At 39.8% G+C, this 22,380-nt stretch overlaps 1 protein-coding gene across 1 annotated transcript in view; it reads right to left on the bottom strand.

The window, feature by feature from the left end:
* The window catches only part of LOC135702476 (uncharacterized), a 518,995-nt gene that overhangs the window by 341,418 nt on the left and 155,197 nt on the right, over positions 1-22,380 (bottom strand). The window contains exon 3 of the mRNA XM_065223519.1: positions 5,400-5,547. The gene's annotated coding sequence lies outside the window, so the exon portion shown is untranslated. The remainder of the gene's footprint in view (positions 1-5,399; positions 5,548-22,380) is intronic.

Genomic DNA, 22,380 nt, shown 5'->3' with positions numbered 1-22,380 from the left:
CTCCTGCGGAGGAGGAGTGGCTATCGCATTAGGGAGAAATATTGGCTGTCGACTGCTACCGAGTTTCCAGCTGAAGATGATCGAAACGGTGGGTGTGAAAGTCTCCACTCCTGTCGGCCCTATTACCATCATTGCGGCCTACTGTCCCAAGCAAGTCACCATCAGGGACGGGTCGGCAGCAGACCTGCGGAAAGACATCACTCGACGCTTGGGGCAACAGTCGACGCAACCAAAACGGCACCATCCTGAACGACTACCTGCAAGAGGCTCGCTACACCATACAAGCGCCGGACTGTCCCACCCGGTTGAGCCGGTCTGGCGTTCACTCCACGATAGACATCTTCATCAGCAACATGGGAGACAACATCTCGCTACCTGTGACCCATCAGGAGCTGAGTTCGGACCACTATCCGGTGGTGGCCGAAGTAGGCTCATCCGTCAACCGATTCCAAGCTTCCCGACGCAACTACCGTCGTTTCAGCTGGGAGCAGTTCCAACACTGTGTCGACTCCACTGTCGACTACGGTGTCCTTCCGGAGACGCCCGAAGACGTTGACTGGTGTCTGCGTTCCATCGAGGAGGCGATATCCCGGGCCAGGGAACAACACGTGCCAGTATCCAGGCAGATGAGCAATACTCTGAACCTTGACAGATCTACCAAAGACCTTATAAGACTCCGTAACTCCATCCGAAGGCAATACCAGCGTTCTGGTTTACGTGTCTTGAAGACCCATTGCAATCGTCTTACAAAAACCATCCAAGCCAGGATGGTGGACCTCAGAAATCAAGATTTTGCTAACAAGATCCGCTCTCTCCCAGATTGTGCAAAGCCCTTCTGGAAACTAACGAAAATCTTTAAAAATAAGCGAAGACCCATTCCACCACTGACCCCACTGGATAGTCCCGGTGACCCAGTGGTTCATCTGATAACTCCTGAAGAGAAGGCTGCCGCGATAGGTCAACACTTCGTCAGCTCACATAATCTCGGACAAAACATCGTCAACCCTCACGAAGCTGAGGTTGCTGAAAATGCAACCAATCTTCATCAGATTCCTAACATTTCTCCAGAGGAATCTGAGATTACGGCTGACGAACTGTTGGCCTTTATCAAATCATCTAAAAACATAAAGGCCCCAGGTTTCGACAACATCCTGAATCTGGAACTCAAACTCTTGAGTTCCAGATTCTACAACCATCTGGCACTGATTTTTAATCAGTGCCTCAGACTTGGTTACTTCCCCTCGTGTTGGAAGTCAGCTAAAGTCATACCCATCTGGAACCCTGGGAAGGATCCGTCCTCTCCTTCAAGTTATCGACCAATCAGCCTTCTCTCAGGGTTATCAAAACTGTTCGAAAGAGCAGTCTACCACCGGTTCCTAACATCTGCCGAACAAAACAACATCTTACTCGAGGAACAGTTTGGTTTTCGGAAAGGTCGTTCGACCGTCCACCAGCGTGGCCGCTGTTTCGAAAACATCTGCCATGGCGTTGTTGGACGTTGAAAAAGCATTTGACAATGTATGGCATGATGACCTTGTGTTCAAATTGCAGCAGTACGGTCTTCCAATCTTCCTAGTGAAGATAATTAACAACTACCTATCGAACAGGACGTTCCGAGTCTCCATGAATAGCATCACATCGGATGCTTTCAACATCGGTGCCGGGATTCCACAAGGAAGCATCCTTGGCCCCATCCTATTCAACCTGTTCACCTCCGATATGCCGGCTCTTCCTGATGGTGGATCGTTGTCTCTGTCCGCAGATGACACATCCATTGTCTACAAAGGTAGGGTCATCGGAGCTCTGACTGCCAAACTTCAGAGAGGCCTGGACGTCCTGTCTGAATATTTCAACAGCTGGAAGATCCATATCAACGCGGCAAAGACCTAGGTCATCATATTTCCACACTCTAAATCTCCCAGACTTGTTCCTTCGGTGAATAATAAGATCTGCCTGAACGGCACAGTGGTGGAATGGTCGAAAGAGTTAGTCTACCTCGGCTTAACACTAGACAGCAAGCTGATTTTCAGGGAGCACGTTGACAAAACCAAAACCAAGTGTAACATCTTGATAAGATCACTGTATCCACTCATCAACAAGAGGTCTTCTTTATCTCTAAAAAAATAAGCTTGCTGTCTACAAACAAATCATCCTTCCCGTAATAGAATACGGGATGCCAATCTGGGAGAGTTGCGCCAAATGCCATCACCTTAAACTCCAAAGGATCCAGAAAAAAATCCTTGGGATGGTCCTAAACAGTCCCCCGTGTTGCCCACAATACAGTTGCTTAATCTTGCCATAAGATTATCAATCTCTTAAACAATTAATAACTATTTAATTTGACGTTTGGCTGAAAAGTGATTTTCTGCAAAGTTGTAGCTGATAAAATTTCCCATAAGAATAGCAATGGATTTTGTTAACAGCACAATATGTAAAAAGAGTAGAAGGCAATGAAAAAAAAGTTTTGTTTTCCCATAGTGATTTCCATATAAACTTCAAATGGTTTGTGCCAAGTCAGTTTCTTATCAAATGAGTTTAAACTTTCGGAGGCTAATCAGGACCCGATTTGAAACCGTTTGAACACTGTGGAGCGAAAATTTCAAATTTTGCATCAGTCTAATGTACTATCATAATCAACAGAAATAAACATAATTTTACTACTACTACTACTACTATTTTACTGCGCTTAATCAAACGAGTAGAAAAAAAGGGATGTCGGTTACGCGATGGAATAATTGAAAATTTGATAAATATTTAATCGAATAACTAGAAAAATCTTTACGATTAATCGTTAATCGAATAATTGGACTTTTAGGCATTCCTAGAAAAAAGTGTAATTTTGAACAACAGAATTGCAACCAACAAGTGAAACCCAAGAACCAAAAGCGGTGCGATGCAAGTTTTCATTGCTATGACGACGACTGAATTAAGGGGCTTAGAAGCAGAGGGGTGATGTTATTTCTGTTTCGTCCAGAAACGATTAGCTGGTGAATGTGTTGGGGAAGCAGCATGTGCATGTACGTAATTGGTGGATTTGTTAGTTATTTCGACGCTTTTGGACAAAGCTTGGCATTTACCACTTTTTTTTTTTTGTTGAAAATCAACAATTGAAAACATTTCTATGGATGCGTAAACATATTTCTGATCGATTGGAGGTAAAATTATTGAAATTGGTTCAGGGGCAGCTGAGTTATTAACGATCAAAATCTTTCATAATTTCGTTACATATTCCATTTTAGGTTTTCACAAAGAAACCCATATAGAAATCACAGACGTAGTTCTACGTCAAAACTGGAAGTCATGCCTCCTTATGAACATTTCCCAAAGCTTCACTCATGGCTGCTGTCCCGCATTCCAGTCTGTAATATATCTAGTTAATTTAGTTCAAGTAGATGTTTGTATTGCAGAAAATAATAGCAATCCCTACAGAGCATCCGCTTTGCAATAAACAACCCTGTTTGTTCAATTGAAAACCCCGCTCCACGTGTCGCGATTGTCCAATATTTACGCAAAGCACTACTGTCACAGAAAGCGGCACGCTAAGCAAATTCACTTTCCTCTTTACCTTTCGCTAGGAAAAGGCAAAACTGACAGTACGGTGCAATATCAGGCAGTTCAGAGCCACCTTTTGATTTTCTGGCAAATATTTTCCATTCCAAGAGATTTTATGCCAAGGGGAATGAAAACTGCAAACATTTGCTATTGTTTTAGCATATACTGTTTTCATAATCCACTCTCTTCGTCCAATGACGACCGACTAGACGGACGGGAGCTGGGTCAACGGAAAATTGAAAAACCAAACAAACCGTTTCGATTTAATGAAATATTATCGCGTGAATGCGCTCGCAACCACATACAATACAGTTATGTTGTCTCCATGTTAGAAGAAGGGAACCGCAAATCGAACCACCACTAGGCACTACAATCAGCTGTGGTACGACTCTCAATCGCTGCTATGTGGATTTGAATCGTGAATCAGAATGGATCGAAGGAAGGACGGAGTTTAATCGGTGATGTGTGACCAAAATGAAATTATCGGAAACAAAGCTATCAGATCCCGACGGTGCGGTTGTTGCCCGCACAGGTATAATAACAAAACGTAACATTTGAAAAGGGACTATCAGCTTTTGAAAAACAAAATTCGTAAGGTTCGTTTCCCGCGAATCGAAGTACGCCCACGCAAACCATCAATACCATATCCGATAGTGGTCTTAGTCAGCCCTTTTCATATGCTACGCGAGAAAGGGGGTCTCTAAATTGAGTGAGAAGAAGAAAACAAAACTATTGGAGCCACTGCACTGTGTTCTAGCAATTCAATGGCAGGAAGTGATGTTCATATTTAGAACTCCGTTCGGGCATGGAATTCGTTAATCCGTTGTGTGTGCGATTACGTCAGCCAGGCCCAGGTGTAGATGGAAATTCTGAAGAAGTGTTTGCATTCAGGCGGTTCTATTTGGAACAAAGGAGTTGTGGCACGTTCCATACAGGGCCTGCAACCCGAACAAAAACATTTATCGTCGGTTTCGTGCAATACTGGCACAGCTCAAAATCTGCGAATTTTCACAATCAGTATTTGAACATTTGGCTACAACAAGCCTGGTGCATTTTCATGATAACTTTCAAGTTGCCGGTGTGTTTTATTCATTTTAATAATTCTATCAAAAAACCAACAATCCAACGATGTTTACTACTATTATTGAAAATATTTTGAGTTGTGCCCCTTTATCATGCAAAAAGGGGTTTATTTTGTTCAAGTTGTGAGCATGAAGAAAATATGCTAAAGGATAACAAAAATGCATATTTATATGAGCAACATGGGCACAACTCGAAATGTGCCTTTGATGATATATTTTGTTTGGCTTTTTGCAAAAGTAGCAAAGCACCTATAGCTTTTGATTTTTCATAAATTTCAAAATGGATTTCTGTGGAATGAAACTTCTCACAATTTGCCGTCATTTACCAACAAAATTCCAAAAATGAAAAATTTCGACTTGTGACAGTATAGCATGACACCGACGATGTTTATTTGAATTTGTTTTTGCAACTTCAACGAAAATAAGATGATACATTGAAAATAAATGGGATTCATTTATAATTACTCAAGATCAAAATTAGAAAAAAAATGAGTTAAAGAACAACAATCCCATGCGAAATCATCATCGCAGTAGCCATGAAATTAATGTTTACCATCGAGTTGTGGAGAGTTGCCGGTATTTAAATTTGAAAAGTCTTTCACTTTCATTCCTTTGGTAAAATAGATTTCAATTAGAAATTCTTAAAAACAAGAAATTATTTCCCAACTTAACGGCATTTTGGAATATTTTTCTCCGGGTAGCTAGATCAAAATATACGCCAAATTTGCTACCCCGACCGGTACAGCGCGGACCCAAACAACTCACCTCTTTCACACCTTCTCGAAGTGACCGCCCGGCAATGTTGACGGTATTGATGTTGATGTTGTTGTTGATGATGATGATGATGATGGCAGCGGTTATTGCGCCCCCGACTAATAACGGCGTTAATCCATTTAGGGATTCACGAAACGAGCTGCAATAAAACAAACATAGAAAGAAGAGTGGAATGAGTTTTATTGGGATCTACATGGATAGAAATTATGCTGAAAGGTTGCGCACTGTCTTACAACTTATAGGGGGGTCGGGGGGTGGTTACGAACAATTATAATGGAAATCTAACGGGCACCAACGACTTCCTGAATTGCGTACTGTTTTGCACCTTCTCCGAGAGATCTGGAAATGGGTAGCAAATTTCAAAATGATATATCTTTATTTCGAGCATTTTCTGCAGATCATCAAACCACAATTGAGGAGGCGTAGTCCAAAGTAGATGTATGCGAGCACTAAACATAACAAAAAGGTTACAAACCAGCAATAAATCACCAGAAACACAATGATGAATGTGTGCTTCACAGCTCGTTTTCGACATGTTTCCACCCATTTGGCTTGATTCGTTTGACGTGCACTTGTGCAGTGGTGAGACAGCACAAGAAGAGGTGTGCGTGTATGTGTGTGTTACATTTTATTGATTTTCAACATACTCCTAAGAGTTTTTTTAATTTTATTGCACCAAATTTTATTGAATTCAAAGTGGGTGTTGTGCAAAGGTACAACCACTGCTATTTGGAGCTGATGCAGAAATTATTGAAATGTTTGTTTTCTGTTGTTGGGATCTGAACTGAGGAGCATCTGAATTATGTTGACGAAGTGCAATGAAAGGCTGAAGGGGCGTTGTGTTGATGCAGTGACGTAAGGAAATATGTTGGATGAATTCGGACGATCCTTATGTAAGGCCATTGATCTTGAATGGCGTGGTACGATGAGCTCAAAACAATTATCTGATAAAGGAACTATTTTTAGACTAGGGAAAAGGATTGCAGAATTATAAAATAGGATCAGAGTTAATGTACACGTGCATCCATCCCGCGTGATAGAGATACGCTTTCTATAAGATCGTAGGTACCTGGTACATTTCAAGACGTATTATTTCGCGTTTCTTTTTTGTTCCTACGTGCCTCATTCGTGTCACATGCGCTGTGTCTTATGAGCTAAGCTCGGCGAGCTCTAGGGAGATCGGCAGCGTACCTACGTCCTGCGTGCATGCTAAAAGTGGCTGGTTGGTGATAAAAAAAAACAGCAGAGAACTGTTGTAGTCCTCTCACATTCTCGTGTTGCTGGTACAACTGATTGATTTCAATCAGTTGGTATTCAGTTTTTGAGGGTTGAGAGATTGTGGTTTTATCGAAGTATTTCAAGCGGAAGATGAGTTAAACGATTAAGAACCAATTACCAGCGGGGTTATTTGTTACCGATCCATGCGCATGGAATTTTCATGGTTCAAAATATTAAAATATTGATTTAGCTCCACCAAGTTCAAACGATTTCAAATCAGCTCCTGATCATTCTCACAAAATTTGTTCTCATTAAGATGCGAACTCATACTGCACTTGGCCCTTTGAAGTTTATGTGGGAATTGGAAAATTGAACGTTAGGATAATTAATAACTCAGCAGACAACATTGGAATAATAGGACAAAAAATCGGGGCTATTATGTCATAAGGGCAAGATGCAGTGTTGCCCTGAAAACAGCCGATTAATCCTACCAGCAAGTTATTAACTTGGAAATTAATTAATAACTAATTTTCTTGACATTCAATTAAAAAGTGGTTTTGAACAAAGTTGTAGCTGTGGGGGGGGGGGGGGCTCTGATGGACAACTTTTCCGTAAATCATTTTGGTGCAGGGCTAGAACGATGAGGACAAAACATACACTTTTCTTATAATAATTCCCATATAAACTTCAAAGAGCCAGTGCAGAATCAGTTCGCCACCAAATTAGCTTAAATTTTGGGATATTGATCAGCTTAATTTGGATTGGATTGATCTTGGTGGATCAAATTGATAGGTATTTTGCAGCTGGCAGAGAACCAATAGTTCGGAGGGCCCTTTAAAAAAACTTCGTTGTTGAAATTGATTCGTGTGACTTCATCCATCAGTATTTTCAGCCTTTCAAGCTGTATCCGACATCACTAGTTAATTCAAACATGTACTTAAATTTGAGAACTGTTCAAATATATTTAGACAAAAAGCATGAGAAATAAGAAAACTGGATTGTAAACTTTGGGATGAATCCGACATATTTGTCACACTCAACGGTCAGTATCTGAATCGAAAACCATGTTTTCCAAAATGTTTATTTAGTAGGCTCAATATCTTTGAAAGCTCTGCGGAGCCGAAGGACTAAACAAATATTACAATGGAGATCTAAATCGATTTCCTATATTTTTTTTTGTGCTTACAACGCATCGAATCTCGACAGACCCGCAAACCCTTTCTGCCGAGGATGTTGACGTTCGTTTTTGCATGCTTTATCGGCCTCCTGAGGGCACGTCCATTATCACCACCTCTTCATGCAGCACCTCTACCACTTCCTCTGTTGATTTGCTGGTGCTGTCTGACAATGCACCTACAGCCACTACACCAGGGTACGAACTGCTATCCGAGCTGCAAGGAATTTTGTAGTTCTTCAAGAAACTTCGTGGTACTTCAGGGAACTTTTTGAAAGTTCAGGAAACTTTCTTGAAGTGCAGATTTTTCTTTAAAGTTCAGCTAACTTTGTAGAAGCTCACCAAACTTCAGTGAAATTCGTAGAGTTTCATCGAGCTGCTTCGGTAACTCACTTCTTCTATGTACCTGAAAAAGTTATAAGACAACGACACTTCATACACCTCGCAGCTCGTAATTGACTGTATGGGCTGAATGAGGCTATTCATACTGTCGCTAATGTGATTAGTAACACTTATGCTTCGTTTGACTCTAATGTGCCTTTAACTGTCCTGATTTGAATGTTTCTTTGTCTTTGTGACACTGTCCTGATTTTGAATGTTTCTTTGGTATTATTATTATATTTTGTTTTATGCATTAAGACCAACATATGTCAGATGAATCATGAGCTAAATTTAGTGAAATTATTTGAAGTTCTGAGATCATGGAAAAGTTCAGAAAACTTCGTAGAAGTCGGAACTTTATACAAGTTTAGGTATCTTCGTAGAAGTTTATTGTTTTATTGGCAGGTAACCTCTTTATTATTCAGGGACCTTTTTTATAACTTCAGCGCTTTGATGAAACCTCATGGACTTGAAATAGTTCAGAGAATTCCGCACAAATTCAGGAAATTTCGTGCGTCGAACTTTGCGGAAATTCAACGAGAAACGTAGACGTGAAGCAAGTTTTGATGAAGTTTTGTGGAGTGCATAATAATTCGAGGAACTGCGTATAACTTCATAGAAGTACAGTATGTTCAGGAAACGTTGCATAAGTAACAGGATATTCTTTCAAATAAAGGGCGAACACGAAACTATTGCGACACCGAAAATGTCATGCCAATTTTCTTATAATGTTTAGAATCAAACCAAAATTTTAGGGTAGTTTTATACATATATTTACTTAAAAAATCAAAAGAAAAGTTAATCGATGGAGCCTTGAGTGTAAAATTGAACGCATTTTCGCTTGATGCCCTCCATCAAAGTCTTTACAGTGTCATCCGGTACCAGTTTCTCAGTTTTTTTTTCCATTTTCCTAATATGTCCTTCTCGTCTTTGACTGTCTTCTTGCTCTTCCGAAGTTCCCGCTTCATTATTGCCCAGTACTGCTCCACCGGGCGCAGCTCCGGACAGTTTGGCGGATTCATGTCCTTTGGAACAAAATGGACAGAATTGGCCTCATACCACTCCAGGACACTTTTAGAATAGTGGCATGATGTCAAATCTGGCCAAAATAGCGGAGCTTCGTCGTGCTGCTGCAAGAACGGCAAAAGGCGCTTCTCGAGGCACTCAGATTTGTAGATCTCGCCATTTACTGTGCCCTTTGTCACGAAAGGCTCACTCCTCAGTCCGCAAGAGCAGATGGCCTGTCAAATGAGATATTTGGAGGCGAACTTCGACATTTTCTTCTTCTTAAATTTGTCGTCCACATCGAACTTGCTCTTGCCGGTGAAAAACTCCAACCCCGGAATTTGCTTAAAATCAGCTTTTATATACGTTTCGTCGTCCATCACACAGCAGCCATATTTTGTCAGCATCTTCTCGTAGAGCTTCCGTGCCCGAGTTTTAGCCGTCGATTGTTGCCGCTCATCGCGGTTTGGGAAGTTCTGTACCTTGTATGTATGTAGTCCAGCTCTCTTCTTTGCATTCTGGACGTAGCTCTGCGACATGCCGATCTTTTTAGCCAAATCACGGCTTGAGACGTTGGGATTTGCTTTAATCATCCGCTTCACCTTTCCCTCCGTCTTTTTGTTCTCCGGTCCCGGTTTTCTTCCAGCTCCTTTGCCGTGGTCCAACGTCAACCGCTCCTGGAACCGCTTCAACACTCTGGAGACGGTTGAATGGTGAATGTTCAACATTTTTCCCAACTGCCGGTGCGACAGGTCAGGAAATTCCAGGTGTTTGGAAAGAATTTGTTCTCTCAACTCGCGTTGGTTCACCTCCATTTTCGTTGAATCGAAAAACACGACTTCGAGATTGACAGCATGTACACAATACACATCAATGAGAAAGTGTGCAAAATTTGGTTGATTTTTACCCAATGGTAAAAAAGTTATGCCCTGTTGAATGTGTCGCAATAATTTCGTGTTCGCCCTTTATGCTCCCTAGGTAGCCAGGAAGTTTTAAAAGATCAGCATTTTTACACGCTTATCTGAGTTAAAGCCAACGATGCCCGCTCATGTCACTATTTTGCTGCAGCTATTTAGCATAGACCGCGCCATCACCCAGTGGGTCACCGCTTCTGTTATAGAATTTATCTGAATGCTCGATCACATGAGGCACATTAAAAAAATCTGAACATTTTTAAAGTAATGGTAAAAAAGTACAAGTGAAAGCGTAAAGGTAATACGCCACACACTTAGAAATACCTAATTTTACACATGACGGAATCTATCTTTGACATAAAGGATGAGACGTAAACAAACATGTCGTGTAAATTTAAGTGCTCCGAGACTGAAAGTTTGTTACCCGACGAAAAGTAAGTTTGATTGAGCTGAATTTTGCTTCCAATATGACTTAATTTTATGTCAAAATTGACGCTCGTATATGTCAGTCTCAGAGCACCTAAATTTACATGAATTTTTCTAAGTGTGCAAGAAAAAAAAAGTTCTGCAAAAAATTCTTCCACCCATTGAATTATCATAACATTGCTGCATTCGTAGTATTCCGATATAATCTATTCAAAATACGTAACATCCCATCTAACAATGTATACCAGTTGTGTTACGTTGAAAATGTGTGAACGTCTTGCAACGGTCAAATCCCCGTACTAATCAATACCGATACACTTTTTGTAGAAGTTTTGTCCATTCTATATTTTGAAAATAACGTGTCAAAAGATGTTAGTCATGCAAGTGCAGTTAAGTGTTGAACCGGAAAAAATAAACAACGAATATTCTAATTGACCGGCAAATTAATGGCTTTTGCTATTAGAGGATTTCAAGAATTTAAGCACTGCAAATATATGCTACCTTTCCTCTAAAATAGGAATGGTTTGTGCAAACGCAAATGAAATGTCGGTCAAAGCAACCAAGTTTCAACAGCCTGTATTTCGCTTACCTACACCTTCCAGAACTTCGAGCTCTGCAGTTCTAGCATTAATCATAGCACATGAGATGAGGCACATGAGATCAGCGCGAGCCTCGCGCACGCCAGGATTTTTGGGTGTCGCATTTGTTTCTCGCTCGTATCTTATTCTCGCGTGTCTCTTTCTCGCTCGTCACATGTTGTTTTCGTTGCGACGGGAGACGGTTTGTTGAGAGTCTCGGCAGCACCTTTTTGCACACACGAGGAAAATGTAACTCTGAATAGGATTGTCTTAATGAACCATTTAGTCTAGTTTTTTTTCTAACAGATGGCGCTGTTCCATTGGTAGTAGGCAATAAAATTCCCACATGCAAATTTGGAAAAGTGGAAATAATACGCATTTGATGCATAATAAGGTCAAAAAAGTTGACAACAACCAAAAGAAATCATTCACTGACTTTGTCGTTAAGCTTTTTGTTCTGGAACAAGCTACTACTTTTTTGTTAAACAAGCTACAATGAAATAAAAAACGCTTTTCCCACTGAGTACTGCGAACTAACTCAAAATGCATGTCATCTGGAAGCCGAGCCGAACTGTCAAACGGGAGCCAAACATTCAAAAGAGCTCAGAAGTTATGTGGATAGTTACTGTTTGAACCACAAATAAAGGTATTGCCACCTACTGAAAACAAATTAATAATTATAATTATGAAACTGTCCAAACATCAACCTTAGTAGGCGGATAATGTAAATCATCGAACGTGCTGCTCGAATAAGTGTTTTTATTCGATATTTATAATAATGCCAAAACTGGGTTACGAATTGCTGAAACAAGAATTTAATCAAACTTTATAAGAGTCATGTGAGCTTTGTGGGCAGGTCCACTCCTAACACCATGTATACGTTATTTGTGGAGCAGAGAAGGAGGAGCCAAGAGTTCATTTGACAGCATGTATATACGATTTCGTGAGCTGTTTCAGCAAAACAATTTGAATCTTCGAAAGATTTTCAAGATGTTTTCATGCTCCTTGAAAAATTAAATCGACAGAGTTCGCAATACCCAGTTTTCCTCGTACATTTTGTACCCACTTTACTATCAGTCCCCAGAGAACCAAAAACATTTAATTTGAGAAAGAAAATTCTCTATCCTGACCTCAATCTCTCAACATGCCATGTATTTTGACGACACTCGAATTGTGATTTCCCTATCACATACTACAAAATACCGTACCTGATACTGCAAAACATGTCTGATGCCTCTATATATTCATTTAGATTAAGTAACATCGGAAGTCCCGCCCTTTTTACATATTCTGAACAAAATATACTTTCTTAGCTCCACTCCATTCATAAAACGACGGGAAATGCTGTTAGGGGCGAGGCTTACAAAGTATTTTTTGTGCAGAATTTGTAAAAAAGGAAGGACTTTTGATGTTAATCCAAATGCATATATAGAGGTACCAGACATGTTTTGCACAGATTATGCGTAATTTCCGATAGATGTCACCGCAAACAATGTAGAATGTAGAAGCTTAACTAAATGGTTAATTCTGATAAAACAAGGTCGGGCTTAATGGAGGGAATCCAAAGACCTTCGTTTGGAGTTATCAAAAAAGAACTCCTAAGGCAGTTCTAATTCTAATGACACTCGAGGAGTCACCAGAGTGCACATCCTGGTTGCAAATCCAAATTAAAAAATCACGGAGCTATAGATTCTTTTTTACAAATTGACTAGTTTTACCGCTTCGCTGGCCCTAGTCCGTGATTCAAACTTATTCATATATCCTCATTGCAAGTTATTTTTAACAATTTTCAAATGAAAAATAATGACATTTCATAAATAGTAACGCTTGAGTTGGTCGCTATCGCGTTACCAAATTTGATAACCCACTGTTCACCGAGAGGCAGATTGTTATTTCCCGCACTTCAATAGCAACCCCCGGTGCGGTTGCTGCGTTATGGTGGAGGTTGCTAAAAAGGCTTTAGCTACGCATTTGGTGCGGGTGGTCTAATGGAAGAGCTTTGGAATAGCGGTTACGACCTGATAGTCTTAGCACTAGATATAAGAAAAGACTTCGATACAGTTAAGGTTCAGACTCTTAAGGATATTCTTCTAGGCTTAGATGTTCCCTCAAGATTAGTGGATAGAATTCTTATGTGCGTTAAAGGCGAAATGACTAGGGTATTTTGAGAATTGCAATGCCTTCTTTCACTACTGTTATGTAATTATTTGATGCAGGAAGTTTTGAACCAATGTTTCGAAAGAAATTCGTGAATCAAAACTTTTAGACTTTGACTGTTTAGTGCTTCCTCTGATTCTGACGGTTGCTGATGACTTATTGATTATTGCTAGGATCTTAAGAGAGATGGAGGCAGTATTGAAAATCCTCACACAAGAGTTGCAGGAAGAAGGATTGCATACATTATGATAAAAGCAAGATTGTGTTTAGATATCTCAACAATAAAGTAAAACAACCAGAAATAATTACATTAAATGGAAAAAAAACATTTAAGCTTAGTGACCGCATTAAATACTTAGGAGTATGTACAACAGCAGTACTGAATAGATAATTAATAAATAAAGAAAAATGTGGCAATGCCTTGAAAACTAGCCTAATGGTAAGAGATTTTCGTAAACAGTTTCATCAGAGTTGGGAATTGGGGAAGACTATATATAAAACAGTTTTAGCTCCAGTACGTAAAGCAGCCGTTCTTACAAAAAAAAGAGTAGGATTTCTCAAGCTCACTACGCGGCGCTATCCAGACGAATCTAGAACCACACTACCGTTCATACTGGCGACATCGCTCTGATGAGACAACGAAACCCTATCCCCAAGCTCCTCTCCTTTTCCTATCCTTCGACAATGTACCCCTCTAACCTCGAGTAAGCCGCGAGTATTCGGCCCAGCTCCTACTAGACATAGAATTAAGTGAATTTTGTTACAAACAAAGAACAATGCATTATTGGCTCCGTAAAGCTAACGCGATTGAGCCTTAAAAGTAAACGAACGAGATAAAAAAAAACTACGCGGCGCTAGTTTGCATGAATTAAGGATTTCATTGTTTTTGTGATATCTTGAAATCCTTGCCATCTAGGAAGTTGCTTTCTTGGGCAAAGTTGTTCAGTGGACCAAGATCTTCATTTTTAAATTTCGTACAAACAGCGATATCACAAATTCATAAGGTTTTGATCCACTGAACAACTTCGCCCAAAAAACCAACTTTCTAGATGACAAAGATTTCAAGATATCACAAAAACAAGGGCGTCACATTCATGCACACTAGCGCCGCGTTGTGAGAAAATTGCGAACTTCTATCCAACAACCTTTAGGTCTTGATCCAGTGAACAACTTTGCCGAAGATAGTAACCTTGTATATGTCAAGGATTGCGAGATATTCCATGCTGGTCCCTATTAGGTCAAATCCCATATGCTACGTGTACTCCATTTACGCGAATTCGATTCACGCGGTACGTATTACTCGCGCTCTTCGGGGGAAGAGTGTACACACCAAAAATTCTGAATTTTACTGGCGATGTAAACATCCATGCATGCAAACATTCATACATGTAAACTTCCTTTTTCACGTAAACTAGCAGCTTCCAAGAAATGCTGCAAACAAAAGTGGACAGTTGCATACAATATATGGAATATTGCATGACATGTCTTATAAATTTACACGATCTATAATCTAAACTTGTATGATATATGACGCTCCATTTATGTGCATCATAGTAACAGAAATTTACACTACTTTTTTTTAGCTGTGTATCTCTTTTTCGAGCAAGAAAGAGACTATTATGTTCACGTATGTTTTGTCCTGCACTGAAATTGAGCGCGTCAGCCAAATTAAGGACCTAGGTATGATTCTGGACTCTTCCCTAGGTATGATTTTCTCTTTCAAGCAGCACATCTCGTATGCCGTCGACAAAGCTTCCAGAATTCTACACAGTTCGAAAAAGTAGTGCAAATTTCTGTTAAATATGATATGTGCATGGAGCGTCACATATCATATACGTTTACATTATATATCATGTAAAGTTCTGACACATTTCATGCAATGTAGCAAATATTGCATACAAAAGCCCTTCTTTGTAAACAACATTGTTTGCAAGTTGCTTGGTTGCGTGAAATGAAATACAAGCCTACGTGAATGAATGTTTACATCACAATTAAAGTTCAGAATATTTATCTGTGTACGGTTTATCTTCAGGATTTCCAAAGACTTCACGGATATCTACTGCCTTGAATCGTTGTACTGCTTCTTGTCTCGCTTCATATTAGAATACTGCTCGGTTGTTTGGATTCCTCACTACAACGGTGTCAAAAGAGTTGAGTCTGTTCAGCGAAGGTTCCTGAGATATGCGCTACGTAAACTGCCGTGGCGGGATCTCTTTCGATTGCCTAGTCGTTTGCAACTGATCTATCTGGTCCGAAGAGATACAGCAAGGGCATTGCTAATTCCGGATATTTTGCAAGGACGCACCGATTGCCCTGTTCTCCTTGAGCAAATTGACATCAATGTTCAACCCAAAGCCCTACGGAATAATTTATAATTCAATGTTGCGCCTGCCCATATAGCGAACTAATTATAGCATGTTCAGCGCAATCGGTGGTTTACAGAGAATCTTCAATAGGGTCTCCGCACTATTTGACTTTGACCTGACTCGCCAGCTGCTTCGCCGGAGGTTTATTTCGATTTTTTCTAGATCAGTTTAGATTGTCTAGCAATGTTCCTTTATTTACGAGATGACTATTGACTTATTGGTATTTAGTTTTAGTACTTTTCATGTTTAGTTTAGGTTACATCGTAATGACGTCTGTTGATGTTTAGTCATAAAAAAATTAAAATTGAAATAAATGGAATAAGCTTCATCTTCGGAAATTAAAAAAAAAGTAATACAAACTTGAGGAGCTGGTGAAAGGAATAGTAATGTACTTTAGGGAAACTCAAATGGTGAGATGCATACTCGAAATATTTTTGTACGATTATCATTTTTTGATTGCTGCTAAAACACATAATGTTACACTTTTTAAAAAGCTTGTTTGAGAGTGTGCATTTCCCAAATAGTTCTATGTACTTAACAAATAAATAAATTACAAAAAAAAAACAGATGGTTATCAGTTAGGTAAGTTACTTAATCATCAAAGGCAAGTTACCGTATATACTTATATGAACCAATAAATGCTGGGAAGGGGATGTCCCTCCCTTTGGGTTGTCCCACCCAATTGAAGCAAAATGGATGGGGAGAGTAGGAATGCCAACTCCCTGTCTTTAACATTTCGTTAATAGAGGGCTGGCTCTTCGCCCCACTCATAGGGGCATTCTCCTGTTGGATGGCTTATTTTTCGATCCGTTGTATGATTCTACTGTTGGAAGGAGATTCTCAATCATCCCGTAGATGCACGTGGGCGAACGTGGCCAACGGATTCACCCAATCCGATTTTGGCCCTTCATACAATGGCATATTGAGTACAATTAGAATTTTTAAGCTTGATCAAGTCGAACAGCGAGGACAGCCCACAGCTACTGACAGGTGTCTTGCTAAAATGAGTGGTAGTTCCATATCATGATAAATTAGATCCTTCCGTTCCAATTTATTGTTTTATAAGTCACAGTTAAACCATATGAAAGACTGTTATTGACAGGGTTTCTAACCTCGAAGTGGCACCATTTTTCGACCACTCTTCCATTCCGTAACAGTTCGAGCCGAGATCGACTAGGAAAACGTATAATTCACGCTAATAGACGTCACTGTCCCATTTGAATGCACTGGAAAAGAAGAAGAAGAACGACCGCGGCTAGCAGGCAGTAACAGTAATTGCAACCGGCCGGTATCTCGACAACGAGGATGGATTGATGGCTAAAGACAACCATCTATAGAGAATGTGTCAGCGCCGGGGAGAAGAAGCTAAAAACAGAACATTGCCGTTGCCGGCGACGTCTTACCTAGCAATTGAGATTTCAATCTGCGCTGCGGGCCCGATTTGGTTGGGAGCTCTCATTAGAAATACTAGTGAGACAATCAGCAGGGATCGCACAATTACGTGGTGGTTAGACAGGGTAGCGATTGTTTTCCGAAGTCGTTTGTCTTGGCTTTTTGGTGACAAACGATTCAACTGGTTGGGCACCGGTCTTTCAACTTCAGAAGAGGGAAATGCCACGCAGGCGGCGGCAATTAATCTAGATCCGAGTGTGGTTTGATGTACGATCTCGGAAATCGGGAAGCACATAATTAGAGGATGGCGCGCGCTTCCCTCGAAGCAGATGAAGAAAAAGCGCTTGAAAGACAAACAAAAACAAACGCCAAAGATCACGGAACTCTTTACAGTTCGGTGGATCTTGCGGTGCCGTAAATATAATCTGGTTCTCATCTCACCTTCATGGGATCGATCATCACCCAGAGGTTCGGGGAATCGTAGCTTCCAGTCTCTCTAGATAGATTAGTAGCTCCAACGATGCGCATTGTCGAGGATTAATTTTATGAATTGTTTACTCTCTTGAGAAAATTTAGTTACATTCCACTTCCTGCGGTACCACCTAGGAATTGATTATTGATTTTAATCAGCAACCCCAACACCCTTCAATTAACCCGGATTGATTGGATGATTCTCTCGAAACAATAAGCCAGCAAATTGCCCCCTTCTCGCAACAAGCTGAACAACGGTCATCAACTGCCAATCAGCAAATTATTTCAAAACGTACTTCGCACCGCCGCCGTCGCCGTCATCGCCCAAACAGCGATGGATTAGAGGTCAAGTGCAACAACAGAAACTGGTTTCTATTGAAATTTCGTCCACAAAAAAAAAAACAGAATCAATCAATTTGGGTACCGTAGCAGAGTGGTAAGTGACTTCGCAGCCCAATTGGACGGGAGGCGTCGAGGGCCTTAGCATTGCGAGCCATCAGTTCCAACGAGAAGTTGAAAGCGGCACCCGTGTTCTGTGCATAATCGTCAACGTAAGAAACGCTCCGTGACACCTGTGCAGCAGCAGCAGCAGCAGCATTGAAAAGAAATAAGGTACTGAACGAATTAGGAAAAACGTTCAAAATTGACAGGGTTGACCCAGTTTCATCGAGCCGAACTTGAAAACAGGCAAGCCCTCGAAGTGATCACTCAAGCGGAGAGGAGTGCGCGGTTTCGATCGATGGTTGAAGAAGCCCAATTTCTACGATTATTGTTGTTTATGTTGAGGGTTTTGCTATGTAATTAAAGGTTTGTTATTTCGTTTTTATGTAATTATTACCTGGATCTTTTTCCAGTGCCTTCGGTCGACTATTGAAAACTTAGCACATGGGTGCCATTGATACTGATCGTTATAGTGCCATGAAAGGATTGAAATACGGAATTGTGTCCAATATCGATTTGTAATCTTCTGAATTTGGTCAACTAGCATTGTAACCTTGAAACATGTGTTAAGAGATGAACTAGCCTCAGGCTAAAAATCTCTATAATAAAGGAAAAAAAAAAAAAAAAAAAACTTGAAACATGTGTCTTAAGGCAACCTTGTCTATTTCGGTCCGGTGCGGAATCTTATCACGATGTCAAACAAGTTGTGACTTTGTCGGATTCGTCATGTTGGTGATTCTGAAACCGGATTCAGAAACTCAGTTCTGGATGGTGAATATTCAGTTTCAATTTGATCAAAACCAGCGCTTTGTTGCTCTGTGGATAAGAGTTTCATTACAGTTTTGGGCTGTTTTCAGAGATACGATTTGCTAACGCTTGCTCATGATTTAATATATTATTATTTGAAGTTCATTTCTAGGATTTGCAAATAGGTTGGATGATTCTAATGCCAGCCAATGCGTCCCCAATACAGGAATACCTCGATTATACGCAAATTTTCGTTTCTGAAATGAGCGTAAAATCAAATCATAGGTAAAATCTAAACACGAAATAGTTTAATTATATTTGTTTTTATCAATATGAACAAATAAAAATTAGTTCAATGAAAATTATTTACTATATCCGAACTCAAGACGACCAATATTATATTATATATTATGACGAGCCCTCTCAACAATAAAGTAAAACAACCAGAAATAATTACATTAAATGGAAAAAAAAAAACATTTAAGCTTAGTGACCGCATTAAATACTTAGGAGTATGTACAACAGCAGTACTGAATAGAAAATAAATAAATAAAGAAAAATGTAGCAATGCCTTCAAAACTAGCATAATGGTAAGAGATTTTCGTAAACAGTTTCATTAGAGTTGGGAAGTGGGGAAGACTATATATAAAACCGTTTTAGCTCCAGTACGTAAAGCAGCCGTTCTTACAAAAAAGAGTAGGATTTCTCAAGCTCACTACGCGGCGCTATCCAGACGAATCTAGAACCACACTACCGTTCATACTGGCGACATCGTTCTAATGAGACAACGAAACCCTACACAAGCTCCTCTCCTTTTCCTATCCTTCGACAATGTACCCCTCTAACCTCGAGTAAGCCGCGAGTATTCGGCCCAGCTCCTACTAGACATAGAATTAAGTGAATTTTGTTACAAACAAAGAACAATGCATTATTGGCTCCGTAAAGCTAACGCGATTGAGCCTTAAAAGTAAACGAACGAGATAAAAAAAAACTACGCGGCGCTAGTTTGCATGAATTAAGGATTTCATTGTTTTTGTGATATCTTGAAATCCTTGCCATCTAGGAAGTTGCTTTCTTCGGCAAAGTTGTTCAGTGGACCAAGATCTTCATTTTTAAATTTCGTACAAACAGCGATATCACAAATTCAAGATATCACAAAAACAAGGGCGTCACATTCATGCACACTAGCGCCGCGTTGTGAGAAAATTGCGAACTTCTGTCCACCAACCTTTAGACCTTGATCCAGTGAACAACTTTGCCGAAGATAGTAACCTTGTATATGTCAAGGATTGCGAGATATTCCATGCTGGTCCCTATTAGGTCAAATCCCATATGCTACGTGTACTCCATTTACGCGAATTCGATTCACGCGGTACGTATTACTCGCGCTCTTCGGGGAAGAGTGTACACACCAAAAAATTCTGAATTTTACTGGCGATGTAAACATCCATGCATGCAAACATTCATACATGTAAACTTCCTTTTTCACGTAAACTAGCAGCTTCCAAGAAATGCTGCAAACAAAAGTGGACAGTTGCATACAATATATGGAATATTGCATGACATGTCTTATAAATTTACACGATCTATAATCTAAACTTGTATGATATATGACGCTCCATTTATGTGCATCATAGTAACGGAAATTTACACTACTTTTTTTTAGCTGTGTATCTCTTTTTCGAGCAAGAAAGAGACTGTCGGATTCAGAAACTCAGTTCTGGATGGTGAATATTCAGTTTCAATTTGATCAAAACCAGCGCTTTGTTGCTCTGTGGATAAGAGTTTCATTACAGTTTTGGGCTGTTTTCAGAGATACGATATGCTAACGCTTGCTCATGATTTAATATATTATTATTTGAAGTTCATTTCTAGGATTTGCAAATAGGTTGGATGATTCTAATGCCAGCCAATGCGTCCCCAATACAGGAATACCTCGATTATACGCAAATTTTCGTTTCTGAAATGAGCGTAAAATCAAATCATAGGTAAAATCTAAACACGAAATAGTTTAATTATATTTGTTTTTATCAATATGAACAAATAAAAATTAGTTCAATGAAAATTATTTACTATATCCGAACTCAAGACGACCAATATTATATTATATATTATGACGAGCCCTATTAGCTTTTCGGAAGATCCGAAACATCCTTAAGAAATACCACATCAAGTCACAGAACTTTAAACGCTGGGATTTGCTTTAAACAATGTCAGGGTGGTCACTGAATTTGAGAAATTAAATTCCCATTGTTTTCCCAGGTGTCCAACATATTTTTCCTGGTGTCATATCAATAGCAAAATATGGTAAGAAAAGGAATACCAGCATGATTTGTATTAGCTAAATACGTGGATACAAAATAAATGGTAAATGCAAACCGCAAAGAAACTCCTTCCCCATCATCAGAATTTTGATTTTTTTTTAAATATGATCCATAATCCAATTACTGTAATGATGATTATAATGCATGAAAGTGGTCTACCACCCATTGTAGCACGGAAACTAAGTCCGGTAGCAGCGGGCTCTGTTCTCTGTTTGTCTTGATCAAGCTTAATAACCTCTGATTGCCCTCAACATGTAGCTATATGAGTCACCTATACGCATCTACGGGACAGTAAAGAATCTCCTTCCAGCAACATGATCACACAAACCCCAATGAGTGGGGAGAAGCCCGCCCTTTATCCACGAAATGTTATCAACAGGGTGTTAACATTCCCACTCTCCCCGTCCAAATCGCTTCACCCTGATGGTCCCTCCCAATTCCAGCATTGCTTTGTATCTATATGATGATCTTGAGTTCCTAGTTGCGTCTTATAAAACCGTTACACTAGTGCGGAAAATAGGCAGTGCCCATCTTTGGGTATTTTCAGCATCACTCCATTGTCGTATCACGTGTGCTCCATTTTGCAGCTCTTCTTTCACATTTACTTTGTTGACTCCATGGTAGGGTAGAGCGCTACTTCATCGTTATCGTCCATTTCCGTTCTATCGATCAGAAAACATCAGTATAATCAATGATTTCACCGTGCACAAACCAGTAATACGTTTGTACCGGTGCACAGTGGGGATTTTGGTAGCAAAAAGGCTTGAAAATGTCTGCCGCTCAAACCACACATTGTAACATATGACTTCCTTTGAGAAAAATGTCAAGAATTTTATTCTGCATATTTTCAATCGGCGCACGCGGTAATAAGTGCATGTGTGGAGCCTATTTTGCCTCAAAATCCCGTATTTTCTGTAGGTCTGTCCCATTATGATACTTCACTGATTCAAATAGTCAGTAGCTTTTATCAGAAATAGCCAATTTGTCTTCTAGTAGTCAGTTTGTGCCTTTTAAAAACTAGTGATAACATTTATAGGAGAGCATGGGGTCAAATAAGCCAGATTTTGTTATAAAATATAAAAGTTTTCCGAATTTAAACTCAATACTAAAAAATAAAAAAAGAGATGCCCAGAAAGTGTATTACAATAGTCTAAGGACAAAACTGATTAAAATGCATGTTTTGAGCGTATTTTGCCCCGGTATCTCATATCAAAACAATTAAATTTTTTTGAAAGATTTTTGATGACTGACCAGTTTCTGCCGCTGAAATGCTAACACGAGATTTAGGTTTTCTTGAGGTTAAAAGGAATCCAAGCATCAAATGTGCTTGTTTTCATACTGTGTACGGACAAATTAATACATGTTTAGCGCCTGATTT

The sequence above is a fragment of the Ochlerotatus camptorhynchus genome, unplaced genomic scaffold (genome assembly GCF_037179485.1).
Source record: "Ochlerotatus camptorhynchus isolate MF236.1 unplaced genomic scaffold, CSIRO-AGI_Acam_v1.1 ptg000193l, whole genome shotgun sequence".
NCBI lineage: Eukaryota > Metazoa > Arthropoda > Insecta > Diptera > Culicidae > Ochlerotatus > Ochlerotatus camptorhynchus.
This window is presented reverse-complemented; position numbering and strand designations above follow the sequence as displayed.